Source organism: Colletes gigas, unplaced genomic scaffold (genome assembly GCF_013123115.1).
Source record: "Colletes gigas isolate AHSC1104 unplaced genomic scaffold, ASM1312311v1 Colletes_gigas_Sc00006, whole genome shotgun sequence".
NCBI classification, from domain to species: domain Eukaryota; kingdom Metazoa; phylum Arthropoda; class Insecta; order Hymenoptera; family Colletidae; genus Colletes; species Colletes gigas.
The window spans coordinates 10,467,863-10,482,341 of record NW_025106635.1 but is presented as its reverse complement, the minus strand read 5'-3'; the positions used below and the strand labels follow the sequence as shown (position 1 = coordinate 10,482,341).

General features: G+C 38.2%; 1 protein-coding gene and 1 non-coding gene across 3 annotated transcripts in view; both read left to right on the top strand.

The window, feature by feature from the left end:
* The window catches only part of LOC122395922, a 520,523-nt gene that overhangs the window by 94,574 nt on the left and 411,470 nt on the right, over positions 1–14,479 (top strand). The window lies entirely within an intron of this gene.
* LOC122396023 lies at positions 2,694–2,815 on the top strand. The gene has a single exon (XR_006259006.1). It is a non-coding gene; the product is annotated as a 5S ribosomal RNA (ribosomal RNA).

The following is a 14,479-nucleotide window of genomic DNA, read 5'->3' as shown; positions in this document are numbered from 1 at the left end:
AAGTTGGCGAAATCGTTTCCTTGGAAATTGGAAGTCACAGAAAATATAGGGTTTTCCAATAAAAGTTTGTTACCCTCTTGTTCGAGTCATGTGGTATTATTATACGGGGTATCTGGGCACCCAAAATTTGAATAGATGGTTCTAGAGGCCAAAATAAGACGAAAATCAAGAATATGAATTTGTTGATTGAGGTTTGTTGAAAAGTTATTAATGTTTAAAGTTCTGGCGGCAGAACGGTAATCTGCATTCTGGAAAAATTATTTTTTGTCGCAGGGGTCAATTATAAACATTTTTGGTGAATAGACATAATCCCGAAATCCTACGCAGTTTCGAGAAAAAAATTCATTACTGAATATATAATGTCTGACCAGAACTGTCTGGTTACCCTGAAAAAAAAAATTTCAAATCGTTCTGAAAAAATTATTTTTGGTTGTGGGAGCCAATTATAATTATTTTTGGTGAATAGACATATCCACGAAATCCTAGCCACTTTCGAGAAAAAAATTCGTGTAGGTGTGGAATTTTTCGACAAAATTAAAAAATTTCAAATCTTTCTGAAAAAATTATTTTTAGTTGCAGCGGTTAGTTACAATCATTTTTGGTAAATAGACATACCCCAGAATTCCTACGCATTTCCGAGAAAAAAATTCGGGAAAGTGTGAAATTTTTAGACGAAAGTAAAAAATTTCAAATCATACTAAAAAAATTATATTTAGTTACAGGGGTAAATTACAAGCATTTTTGGTGAATAGACATACCCCCGAAATTCTACGCACTTTCGAGAAAAAAATTCCTAACCGCAAATATAATGTGTGGCTAGAGATCTGTGATTATATTCCTCATTTTTGTCACTTCATATGTAGATATAGTCCAATTATCCGGCATATAAAATTTTACTGGGATATTTTAAAGGCCAAAATGAGACGAAAATCAAGAATACCAACTTGTTGATTCGTTAAAAAGTTATTAACATGTAAAGCTTCTCACTCAGCTTGAAAAACTATACTTACTGACGTATAGACAACCTTACAATTTTGTGTCCCATTAAAATTTTTCTCAGGAACACCCTGTATATGATTTATGGTGGGCTAAAATTGACCAATAGCACTCACGATTCGTCGTTTGGTGAACAAATTCGAACTGGTTCAATTGTTGATTAATAGGGTCCAAATCGATTTCACGACATTCTGAAGAATCAGATATTTCTCATAAGTTGCAACTAGTTTAACGATATGAAATCTTAAGTATCGGCATGGAGTAGGTGTCCGTGAATCGATTGAAATTTTTGCGTTGGCCGTTTCTGACCGACACTCGTCAGGTCACGCACCATCGACTTTCATTACCAAGCCCACTTGTTCGACCTTTAGCACCTCGAGAGACGTTTTCGAGTGCACGTCGGTCTGTGTGCGTTTAATGTCGACGACCTCATCACGAAAGTCGCTATTTTCATCTTAACACTCGAGCATACTTAACGCCGCTAAGTGGAGGGTTCGATGTCTCGTTTGAAATTCTATTCTAATAAATAATCGTGGGCAAATTTATTCGTCAATTTGTTTATCTCTTAATTGATCTGGGTCCTCTCGAAAAAATCTGCCGATACCGCCGTTGCAGGTTTCCAATTTTGTATCTTAATAGCTTCCATTAGCGAAGTTATAACGCTCGCGTGTCGGGACAGATTTGCGTGTTGTACGATAATAACATTCGGTATTTTCTGCATTCGAAATGTCAGACGCCTAGTTTCTCGTCCGACCCAGTCCGAATACGCTATATTTGTCGGTTAGTGGCATTTTCAAATGCGCCGAAATGTTCGCGTCGCCTGTTCGAGGAAACGCGGTAGCCGGCGTAACTTTCGTGATAGGTGAGGAGTTCATGCATCTATTACCGATCCTTCGAGCAGCGACGGTACTTGATATGTCAGAGGTCGAGAGGTTATCAGACAGTCCGGTTTCTAATAAATCTTTGTCGCGCGTCTAAATATACGTCGGGGCAAATTTTTCCCCGCTACGATCCACCGACGCAGGAACAGGATATCACACGCGAGCCTGTCACGCATTAAAAATTCTCGACGTACGCGTATTTGTTGCATTTTTATGGACACGGAAACGGTTCCAAACTGTCCGACTTTCACCTCCTTTAAAAGAAGCTACCAGATCCGGTGCCCTTAATATTCTTGCATTCCTTAATTTCCATAGTTTATGTATCGTGTAATAAATGTATCGAAGATGTTTAAGTTATTAGTAGACTGAGGATGTTTATGCATTTATGGAAAATTTTAAATTTTAAAAGACTATAGAGTGCACTTGATGTACAGAAATATAAGAAATTGTTATATTTAGGGGTTGAGACAACCCTCTACTAGGTTTCCATTTCATTAATTCTATAAATTTGGAACGTGAGTTGTGATAGAACTTGCATGTGTGGGGAAATAAGTAATTTGTTTCAAACTATATTCTGAAACCATGCACATAGGGGAGACTTGGGTCAATAGTAATACTTTAAGCTTTCAAGAAAATCGGGTTTGAAAACCCAGTTACTCCCACTCGTATTCTTTACACTATAATGGTGATTCTCTACAAATGGGAAAAACTTGTTTCTTGTCAATTGAGTTGTTTTTGAAACTGGTATGGGTCCATTTGTGTCACGCGTTGAGATATTTAAGGGTTCCCTGTTTGAATAAATTGAAAACAACATTTGTCAACGATCCTGCCACGTTGAAAGCACCGGTTCTCGTCTCAGATCACCGAAGTTAAGCAACGTTGGGCGCGGTTAGTACCAGGATGGGTGACCGCTTGGGAACACCCGCGTATTGTTGGCATTATTGTTATTTTATACTGTTTGTATTACACCTCTCTATCGGTTTTGTAATTGGGTATACTTGCCTGTTAATGTTTAAAAGAAAACCACTTCGTAAATGGAGAAGTATAACACAGTGTAATAAACAACATTTGGTAAAAATAAATGGGAAAGAATACATATGAAACAAACGTAAGTAAGTAGAAGTATCATAAAATTACTTCACAAATTAAAGTAACACAGTGTAATAAACAACGTTTGGTAAAAATAAATGGGAAAGAATTCATAAGAAACAAAAGTAAGTAAATGGAAGTATCATAAAATTATTTCACAAATTGAAATAACACAGTGTAATAAACAACATTTGGTAAAAATAAATGGGAAAGAATTCATATGAAACAAAACTAAGAAAATATAAGTATCATAAAACCACTTCACAAATTAAAATAGCACAGTGTAATAAACAAGATTTGGTAATAATAAATGGGAAAGAATTCATAAGAAACAAAACTAAGTAAATGGAAGTATCATAATATTACTTCACAAATTGAAATAGCACGGTGCAATAAGCAACATTTGGTAAAAATAAATGGGAAAGAATACATATGAAACAAACGTAAGTAAGTAGAAGTATCATAAAATTATTTCACAAATTGAAATAACACAGTGTAATAAACAACATTTGGTAAAAATAAATGGGAAAGAATTCATAAGAAACAAAACTAAGTAAATGGAAGTATCATAATATTACTTCACAAATTGAAATAGCACAGTGCAATAAGCAACATTTGGTAAAAATAAATGGGAAAGAATACATATGAAACAAACGTAAGTAAGTAAAAGTATCATAAAACTACTTCACAAGTTAAAGTAACACAGTGTAATAAACAACATTTATTAAAAATAAATGGGAATCATTTCATAAGAAACAAAAGTAAGTAAATAGAAGTATCATAAAACTACTTCACAAATTAAAATAACACAGTGCAATAAACAACGTTTGCTAAAAATACATGGGTGACAATTCATAAGGAACAAGTTTCCTGTTATTTATAGCAAATACACAATTACCAGTGTAGGAATACGAGTGGGAGTAACTGTAGACGAGGTCGCGAATAGTATTCGAGTCGAACATCCATGTAAGTAGAAACAGCCAGTAATGAACAGACGCGTCATCGTGCACAAGTACACATGACTCGTATAACACTACAAATTTTCTAACCGGATTATTTCGAAAACGAGACGCAAGGAAAGCTTTCGTTTCGCGTTCTGAATGCATTTTAGGGAAAAAGGTGCAGTGAACGCACACGGATCGATCGTTTTCCGATAAACGTCATCGATGTTCGTCGCCGGTAATCCCCTAGTACAAGCAACTCGCGAAGTTCGCTGCTAATTAGCAAGTTATCAGTAAGCGCAGGAAGCACCCCTGGGTGGCTCGCGAGCTTTCATCCGCTCGGTTCGGTCGAACCTTCTAATCGCGTTGCATTCATCCGCTATGAACGAGCTCGTCGAGAGCTAGGAAGCGAACACAACGCGGCAAACTGGAAGGTTTTTTTACGGTCAGTCTAACATCTCTTTGTTTTCTTTCCCAATCCCTATGATTAACGCGTCGAAAGTTGCTTTTATCGTCCGACTTCGTTGGAACACGCGGACGGAAATGAGATTTTCTTGCAAATACAGGCGAGCGTGATTGCTTGTCTCGAATCGATTCGCCGTGCGGAGAACAATGAAGACGAGTAATTATTGCAGATGTAACGGATCGAAGAAGTTGAATTGCTTCGTGACGGCTGAAAACAGATTGATTTCCTTTTCTACCGTCGGAACTTTTTAGTTGAGAAACGTTACTTGGAAACGTATCCCTGGAATCCAAGCGTATTTAGACGGATTGTAATAGCGTATCTCGATAACAGTTCTTGCAATAACACGGAATTAAAGCTTGGTTCGAAGGTTAACGGTAATTGACGTTCATTACAGAGGAGTCGAGTGCTTAACCGACTAGTGACTCGTAAACTGCAAGGACGATTTAACTGTCTCTGGAACCGGTGTGCCGTGCTCGAGCGCAATTTTTCAATCGACGCACGTGCGTGGAATCATTGGGGCGAGGAGGCGTTGAAATCTTCAGAATAACTAATAATTGTTCTTTCGTTACACCGAGCAATTTCAGTCAATTGTATCATTAAAAATGTCAAACGCTTAATATTTCACGCGTATCGTTAGAAATATAGATTCTGTCGTCGAGAGATCGTTAAAATGAAAGTGGTACGGTGATCTCTCCTTGTCAGTCGATCGTTGGAGAGCGTTATTAAAATATGAACAGTTCGGTCGATAGACTTCGGAAGGCATCCAGCAACACCTGTTTCAATTATATTGCTATACAGCGTTGGTCTCGGTGAGCGATTGTAAAATTACAACGTAGGAAAAATCGATGTGTGAACGGATAAAGCGCGCAGCATCGTAATAGCACGTGTCTTAATCTGGTTTGTAAATTATTGCCGCCAAGATCGCAGATATCACGATACCATCCAGGTAGCCGTTCATTCGCGATGATTTGTCCGACAACCGAGCACCGCGAGCAAAAACGTGTACCATTCATTATACGAGACTGTTTCCTGAACGTCAGTGTCTAATGAGTGGCGCGTACGGGTTCATTAGCGGCTGGGAAAGAATATTATACGATTACAGCCGGTAATCTGATTCGTTGTGCGATGAGCTAGCGCTACTGATTGCATTTTGTGCGTTGTAAGGTCATTATCATAACGATCGGCGGTCGCATTATTCATTGCTAGAAAGTAAATACGTGGAATCGGAGTCTGGTACCGGGGTGTTGCTCAAGATTCGCGAAAGCATATTTTATTTTACGATCTTTCGCTTCCTTGGACAAAATTTGTAGCTCGAACGCCAATATTGCGTACTTAAATGATTTCATGGAACTTAGACCGGGATTATACGCTTTTAACAATTAAATTATTATTATGTTTATGTTAGAATGATTTAATTAAAGTAACAATCGAAGTTATCGAGTTAGACTTCGTTAAAAAGTTATTAACAATTAAATTCAAAAATTTCAAATCGTTCTGGAAAAATTATTTTTGGTCGCGGGGGTCAATTACAAGCATATTTGGTGAATAGACATACCCCCTAAATCCTACCCACTTTCTAGAAAAAAATTCGAGAAGGTGTGAAATTTTTCGACGGGGAAAAAAATTTCAAATCGTTCTGGAAAAATTATTTTCGTTTGTGGGAGTCAATTACAAGCATCTTTGGTGAATAGACATACCCTCGAAATTCTACGCAGTTTCGAGAAAAAAATTCATTACTGAAAATATAATGTCTGACAACAACTGTCTGGTTACCCTGAAAAAGAAAAGTTTTAAATCGTTCTGAAAAAATTATTTTTAGTTGCAGGGGCCAATTATAATCATTTCTGATAAATACACATACCCCCGAAATCCTACGCGTTTTCGAGAAAAAAATTCGAGTAGGTGGTCAAGTTTTTCATCAAAATTAAAAAATTTCAAATCGTTCTAAAAAAATTATTCTTCGTACCAGGGGTCAATTACAATCATTTTTGGTGAATAGACATACCCCCGAAATCCTACTCACTTTCGAGAAAAAAAATTCTTTAGCGAAAATACAATATCTGATCATGAAATTCTCCTGAAGTTTCATGTGTATGGTTAAAATATCATAACTCGTGGACGGATTGGAGGATTTTAATGTTTCAAAATGCAAACAACAAGTAGACTGTTCCAAATGTGCCGTGCCCTGAATTAAAATTAGAAGGAACTGCAAATATAGTTGCATGCCTTGAAAATTCGAAGTATCCGACGCAAGGGACAATCGTGGCAATTTTCCACGGTGGTGTTCAAAAGCTTGGGGCCCAGTCACGCGACCAACGATCCTTCTCGCGAGCGTCGAGACGCCTCGGCTCGTTAGCCGCGGTTAAAACGCTGCAGCTCGAACGCGACCGCGTCGCATCGAAGTACCGTTCCGCGGACGTAGCCGCGAATAATTCAACGCGTCGTCCCGCGAATGTGTTACAGTGAGATTATATCACGGCGCATCCGTTACGCGGGGCGAACAACACGTAGTTAATATGCATGCACGGCTTAATTTACATTAGCCCGTGCATCCAGGCTGCATTATGTACACGGAAGCGGCGCGGAGCCAGCCGGGGAGAAGAACGTGGAAGAAGAACGACGAACGGAGCAAAAGAGAGGAAACCGAGATCTTCCTGTGAGTTCAGCCGGCGGTCGTGGAACGAAAGGGAGGGGCGGGACAGAGAGGAGAACGATTAGGCCGATAATATAAAGCGCGGATGAGAGGCTAACGAGAGAGAAGAAACAGAGGATCCCGAGAGGCTGGAGAGGGCCTTCGACCGCGCGGCAAAGGGAAGATTCGCCGACGGGGCGAAGGAAAAAGCAATTAAGTGTCCGCGGTGACCGCGGATTTTCCGCGGGAATTGAACGTCGCGACGCTGGACGTTTCCGTTTTTCACGCGCGACCGGGTGTATAAATAAAGGCGACCAAAGGACCACGCAGTTCGCGGCGAACGGTCGAGAAAAGAACGACGCGCGGAAAGGAATTAACCCGACAGTGACAGGATCTATAGGTCGATTCTCTGGCCGGGGGCTCCGGGCGATCGTAACATTGTGGTAACATCAAAGGTCTTTTGCAAACGAGGTGTTGAAAGTGGCTTGCTTCACACCCTCGTCGAGACCCGTGCAATTTAGGATTTCACCTACGATGAGATCGTATACGATTTTGCTTCGTACGAAGGTTTACGGTTTAAGGTCTTGTTTGCGATCTTCGTTTTCCTTTGCATTTGCGTTGTCAAAGGTTTTTACAGTTCTCTTTCTTAATAAAGTTGCAACGTGGTAGATACGGCGATGATTCGTAAAATGAACGTGGCTCCCGGTGTTGGGGCATTCATTTTTCGTACAGCGAATTCGACAACAGTGCATAGTGATATCATTGAGCCTTATATTTTGCAGAATATATATATCTACTTACCTTGAGATCTACATAGATCTATTAATATATACTGAGAGTTTGATAATCTATATACCATTTATCGGTTTATCGAATATGTAATTTACATATTAATATGTAATCCTCAATTAGTATACAATAAATTTATAGTTTATAGATTAATGAATATTTATATTGAATAGAGACATATTATTGATGTTATGAAAGAAAACAAAATAGATTATAAATCAATATATATCTAATGTATAATAAATATGTTATAGAATAGATATATATCTATTTATCTTGAGATCTACATAGATCTATTAATATATACTGAGAGTTTGATAATCTATATACCATTTATGAGTTTATCGAATTTATATATTAATATATAATCCTCATTTAAAATATTATATTGCAGAATGTACGAATCACCATAGTATCGCCATAGATGTCTCAAAATCTACAGGATTTCGAAACGGAACCGTATCTTGAAATCACGAGACACGAATATGGTTTCGAAAAGTAATTTCTAAACAAATTTTAGACTCTCCTTTTCTACACCCTAATATCTTCAGATTTCTCAGAAGCACATCCAGTGTATATAACATTAACAGACGTTTACGTAGTGAGAACGAAGTGGCAGTAACTTTCACAAGCGCAAAAAAAAAAACTGTTATGTAATTATTTTAATTAGGTTCCAAACAATACACTCGTTATGATTATATCGTGACCTGGAACGACTCCCGTTTCGTAGAAAAGGCGCAAGAAGCTTATTCTACCACTATACGTCGCTCATATTATTCGAATTTATATATTTCTCTCCCATAGTGGTAAATAAATAACAAAAATATATTTGCTTAACATCGTTTACGTCAAAATTACGGAATCGAACGATTCGTATCTTTTTACTTCCCCGTAGCTTTCACTGCGGGGATTGCAGGTGCGGAGTGACGAAGTTTAGAAAACGTTTCCTGTAAACAGTAATGAATCATCATCGCGGAATGAAATTAAGTGTTAACCATAATGCAAGAACCGTGACGGTTCGATACGTTCGTGTTTCTGCGTTAACTCGATTTTCACGCGATACGGGTTCCGAGTTTCTTACGCAACACTGTGTACACTGGACTCGAGATGTGTGCGAACGATTAGGAATATGTAGCGCACTAGATCGCGATTAGAACAATTATGTAAGGGAATACAAGCTATATTAGCTAATAAGACTAGTTAAACGGAACGAAATTCGTCGATATGCATTGCAAGCCGGTTCTTCGAATCGATAATAAATGAACATAGCAACCGGAGATATGCAAAACTATTTTATTAGTAGTATTTTTTCCTAACCGTCGTATCGTATTAAATTTCATTGGTAATATTTTATTCAACTATTCGAAAAGTTCCAAGTTGCATTTAAAAATTAAACAAAATATGTTTTGTTATTGACATTTTCTTTTGAGTCTCTTCTATACGTTACAATTGTGTTACAATTGCCTCGAATCCCGCTCTTGAATTTATTAAATTTCATTGGTAATTATCCAGATATTCGAAAAGTTTCAAGTTGCATTTAAAAATTACACAAAATATGTTTTGTTATTGACATTTTTTTTGGGCCTCTTCTATACGTTACAATTGTGTTACAATTGCCCTGAATCCCACTCTCGAATTTATATTACAAATTTTCACTAATAATACGTTTAAGAGTTCTAATTAACTATCAATATTTCATTCAAAAGGATGAGACTAAAGATTACGAGGAAGAAGTACTTACTTGCACATTTATATCACAATTTTAACGCACTAAAAAACTACTACTTTACGACGTCAAAATTTCGTTCAATATATTTCTTTATTGAGTAACTGAATTGTTAAGACATGGATATAATGTACTTCAGTTACTCTACATGATCGAATCTATGACTCGATAGCAACTCGACGAGGACCAAAACTCGGAATATTCCGATAATAAATACTATTTGTACAGATACGAGCTTGAACTAGTTAAAGTTTTCGAACAATAACATTGTCCAGATAAAGTGTAAGTAGACCGCTGAATCTTTCCAGTTTTAATCCGACTTCTGTTTCGAGACTTAAGTACCTTACCTGTACGGGATTAAACTTATTGGAACGGCAGAAAGCGTTCCAAAACGATGCTCGTAAAAATGGCTGGTAGAATATTAAGGTTCTACCGTGTCTGGAGCGGTTGGCAATGGTTCTGCAGGCCGAGGCTCATTTAAACTCAAATTAAATCGCCTGCCCACTACTTGGCAACCTTTGCAACTACTAATTCAGACCACTGGCAAGTAATTCCCCTCCACATTTTTCACGATTATCCCGCCGGGAAATGGGGGAATCGTTTTTCACGAGAAGGGAGCAATTAGCTCTAAAGCCTCCAAACTAGGACGCGTTCTCTCCTTAAGTAATACATGCATTAATCGTTACAGTGTCCGACTTTTTATTTCCGTGGCCCTGGTAGCCAAAGTGCAAAAGAAAACGTGCTCGTTAAGGTCTTAAGCTTCTTGATACTTGCACGCTGTATATTTCCGCGCAGCTTGCGCCGGTTTCGCGTCAGATGCATGCAAAATTCAAGCATGGTCTCTGACACTCCATCTGCAGCCTTTGAAGAAGTTCTTTCGTTCATTATTAAACCAGTTTTCAACGTCGGAGCTTGAACCCTCGAGCTACGCGGATTAAACTAACATCGAGACGTCAGCTCTCGTTGTTCGCTACGTAAATTTTATAGAAGCTATCGAATTTTTTATTAATCACGATACGTCTCTTGGTCTCTATATTGCGCTCCACTACCGACTACGTTCGCTATTAATTCCGTCTATCGACATCGAAGTTGCCAGACGCCATGAACCTTTCGCTCAGACGCATAATACGCACAGGTTTCCATCGAAATGCTTACCTGTCGCGGGTTTTGCTTGGAAATCACGCGGGAACGGTAGTTCGGCCTCTGACATTAGAGAGGTTCATATTGCTGGTTTGGTTGCACCGCGACACAGCCACGGACGATAGGATTGAGCGATTAGGTAGAATCCAACGGTTCACAGATTCCTATCGGATCTACATGGCCGGACGAAGTTCGATGCTGAATAGCGATATCGCGGCGAGTGGACTCATTGAAAGCAACCCCGGCTCTCGCTTGGCGACCAATTTAACCCTCTCGTTAGGCGCAAGCTATAACCAACGTCCTCGAAACTTTCGGTTTATACGGAGGTTTACTCGTTTGGGATTCAAGTCACGTCGTCCATGCAACGCGAATCAGATTTGCTTGGAATAGTTCCATGGATGTCTGGCGATCTTTGGCCTGGGACTGTTTAGCTCTGGGAGCATCTTGCGATCAGGTAATATCGACGCAGATATCGGCTGGATTCGTGGATAATTAGGAATTGGAAAATGATATTCGGGGCCAATTGCATAGCGTTCGATACGTATCAATTGTAAAGCACTGTGTTGGAATTGGGAGTAACTATAGTCTAGCTTTCTGATTCTATGTCTCTATTATTCTGGAATTAGGTATACAATTTAACTTCTATTTATAATAGCTATTCTATCTTAATAGCTTGTTATCTTTTCAGCTCACTAGCTTTCTGGTAGTATTCTAGGCACAGTAATGATTCGTAAGATGAACGTCGTTCCAGGGCTGGCACGTTCATCTTTCGTACAGTAGGGCTGAAATTCGACACCAGTATCGTGTTTCAAATCTCGTCTTTCATGCTTCACTGGCTCCAAGGGGGATATCCTCAGTCGTTAAAGGGATAGAAACGTTCAATTTACGAATCATGCCTGAAGTTCATTTTAAGAATTACTACTGCACTTTCTACAATGTATTATAAAAAATGTTACAGAAAGATTACTCTCCATTTAAGGTATACCTTTAGACTTCGAAAATGAGGCGTTTCTCAGGAATTTTTTTTAATGTTATAAAACAATCTATTATTTCTGAAACTTTCACAATATTTCATTATTGTTTTAGGGTATTAAAAAAAATTTTTATTTTCAAAAATGAAAACAAATGACGGCTTTATTATACAGTCTTGTAGGCGTACTTTCATGCGATTTATCATTTTGTGTAATTTCCTTAATTTTTTCGATTAATGATATAATTATGCTATAGATATACCAATATAACATGAAAAATTAAAAAATTGTTTGGCGTCCTCTTTAAAAATAACTTCTATTTTTGACACAATTTTTGCTACATTCAAACTAACTTTTCCTGCCAGCACCTAACATTCGATATTTTTAAAGATGTAAAGGTATTTCCCTCCTCGAGAGTCTCAACCTCCAGTCCTAACAATCGTACGATATTCAAATAAATTTTACCCAAGGAGAAATAATTTTGCATCGTAGATAAATTACCGTGCCGTGTCAGTGTTTCGAAATTTTCTGAAATTGCCCGGTCCCCCTCGTTTCCATTGTCAAGATCCGTGAAATAGAGAGATTTATCAGTACGTTGTTCCGCATGCTTTGATATTGATCTACATCGAGCGCGGCAGCAAGGAATATGGTATATTTAAACCCGCGATCGAACGCGACCCACGGAAACGCTTGTAACGAAGTTGGAAGGTTGAAGTGTCGTGTATCTCCGTTGGAAAAATTCGTGCCGAAGCTCTAGGTGGTAGCGCCAGCCATCAGATATCACCTGGCCGTGTAACGATGACGCAACGCTATCTCCAGGATCGAGGGGAACGAAATAATGCGTTTGAAGGCACCGAGTCACGCCTAGGGAAAAATTCGACGACGACAGGACTGTCTGCTCGCCACGATATACTGGAATAGACGTTCGTAGACGATGCATAGGAGAGGAAGTTCCCGTAGAAATTTATGAAGGTCCTTCTGGACAGGTTTATTATTCTATTCGGGGAAAATAAAATTTCTCGACATTTTTCAACCGCACGATAACTCACCGGAATTAATACGCGTTTGTTAAGTGGGAGACAACGGTCGTTGATAGCAGCAAGATACAGTAAATTATATTTTGGCCCCTAAACTTTCGTTCGACACTTATGGGCGACGAGACTGTTCACTTTGGTATTAAAAAAATTCTCAAACTTAAATGTTAAAAGAAACTATGTATAGGATTTGTGGATTTTGACGTGGTTACAAAAGTTAGAATTGTTTAGAATTGTTTATAATCAAAGTTTCGTCACTGTCCAGTATAAATATTACAAAAATTCTAACATACTCTGTTTCCAAATATCGAAGGTGTAAAATTGCACCTTGATTTTGTAGAACACACTGCTGAAGTTTAAAATCAAAGTTTTGTCCAGTGTTCAATATTAATATTGCGAAAATTCCAACATACTCTGTTTCCAAATATCATTGATGTTAAATCATACATTTGTTTTATTTCCATCCAAGCGTCAGAAATCACCAATTTCTCTCGTTCGTTAAACTTATAGTTATCAATACGAAGAGCCATGGCTCGTACGTGTCCATTCTCGCCGCGAGCAGTAAATAAAACGCAAGGATTTAAAAAAGATCTTGTTTATAAATTTCACGGGGCCCCCCCGTTATAAATTGCGCCCGAATCGGAGGTCGTCGGGGCATTTCCCATTCTTTCTTGTCGGGACGCGTAAATATTTACAGGAATTGGCCCGCGATAAAGAAGATTCGGGGCCGTAGGAATGGACAGAGGTCAAGCAGCCACGAAGGAGTAACGATACCAACCGATCGTACATCAGAACACTTATACGCGAACCTTTTCGAGCCCCGACCTCGAAAACAGGGGTCAGAGATGGACCACACGCGTGGCACGTACCTGATCCTCCGCTGGAATCCTCTCACGAATCCTGATCGCTATAACGCTTACGTCTACGTAATCCTTGCGTATTCACCTTTTTCTAGCTTTTTATTTATTCCAAACGACTCCCCATGTTTCTATGCTCTTTACATATTTCATTCCACTCGTGTCGTTCTCTATTTTATTTATCGTTCGATAATTCTATTTAGAGGATCCCCAGAAAAATATTTGCATATAATACGATTCCTAGGAAATTGGTACCTGAACGAAGCAATTTTTCTGTAACATTTTACGTCTGCGACTATGTTTCTTCATATTTCTATGCTCTTTACATATTTCATTCCTTTCGTGTCGTTCTCTATTTTATTTATCGTTCGATAATTCTATTTATAGAATCCCTAGAAAAATGTTTGCATATAATACGATTCTTGGGAAATTGGTAATGAAGTAACTTTTCTGTAACATTCTGCTTCTGTGACTATGTTTCTTCATGTTTCTATGCTCTTTACATACCTCATTTTCTTCGTATCGGTCTCTATTTTATTTATCATTCAATAATTCTATTTAGAGGATCCCTAGAAAAATATTTGCATATAATACGATTCTTGAGAAATTGGTAATGAAGTAATTTTTCTGTAACATTTTACGTCTGGTACAATGATTATACTCTTCGAAAATTGACGATTATTATGGAGCTCGTTGAGTTTTCTATACTAAGTAACTTTTCTGTAACATTTTGCGTCTGTTACAATGTTTATACCCTTTGAAAGTTGACGATTTAATCGATAAGAAATTGGTACCTGAATGAAGTAATTTTTCTGTAACATTTCACGTCTGTTACAATGATTATTCCCTTTGAAAGTTGACGATTATTATGGAGCTCGTTGAATTGTCTATACTATGTACACGTTGCAGTACGATAGAAACAATTTTCAAGACAGGCGGATTTCTTCCACGATTCAT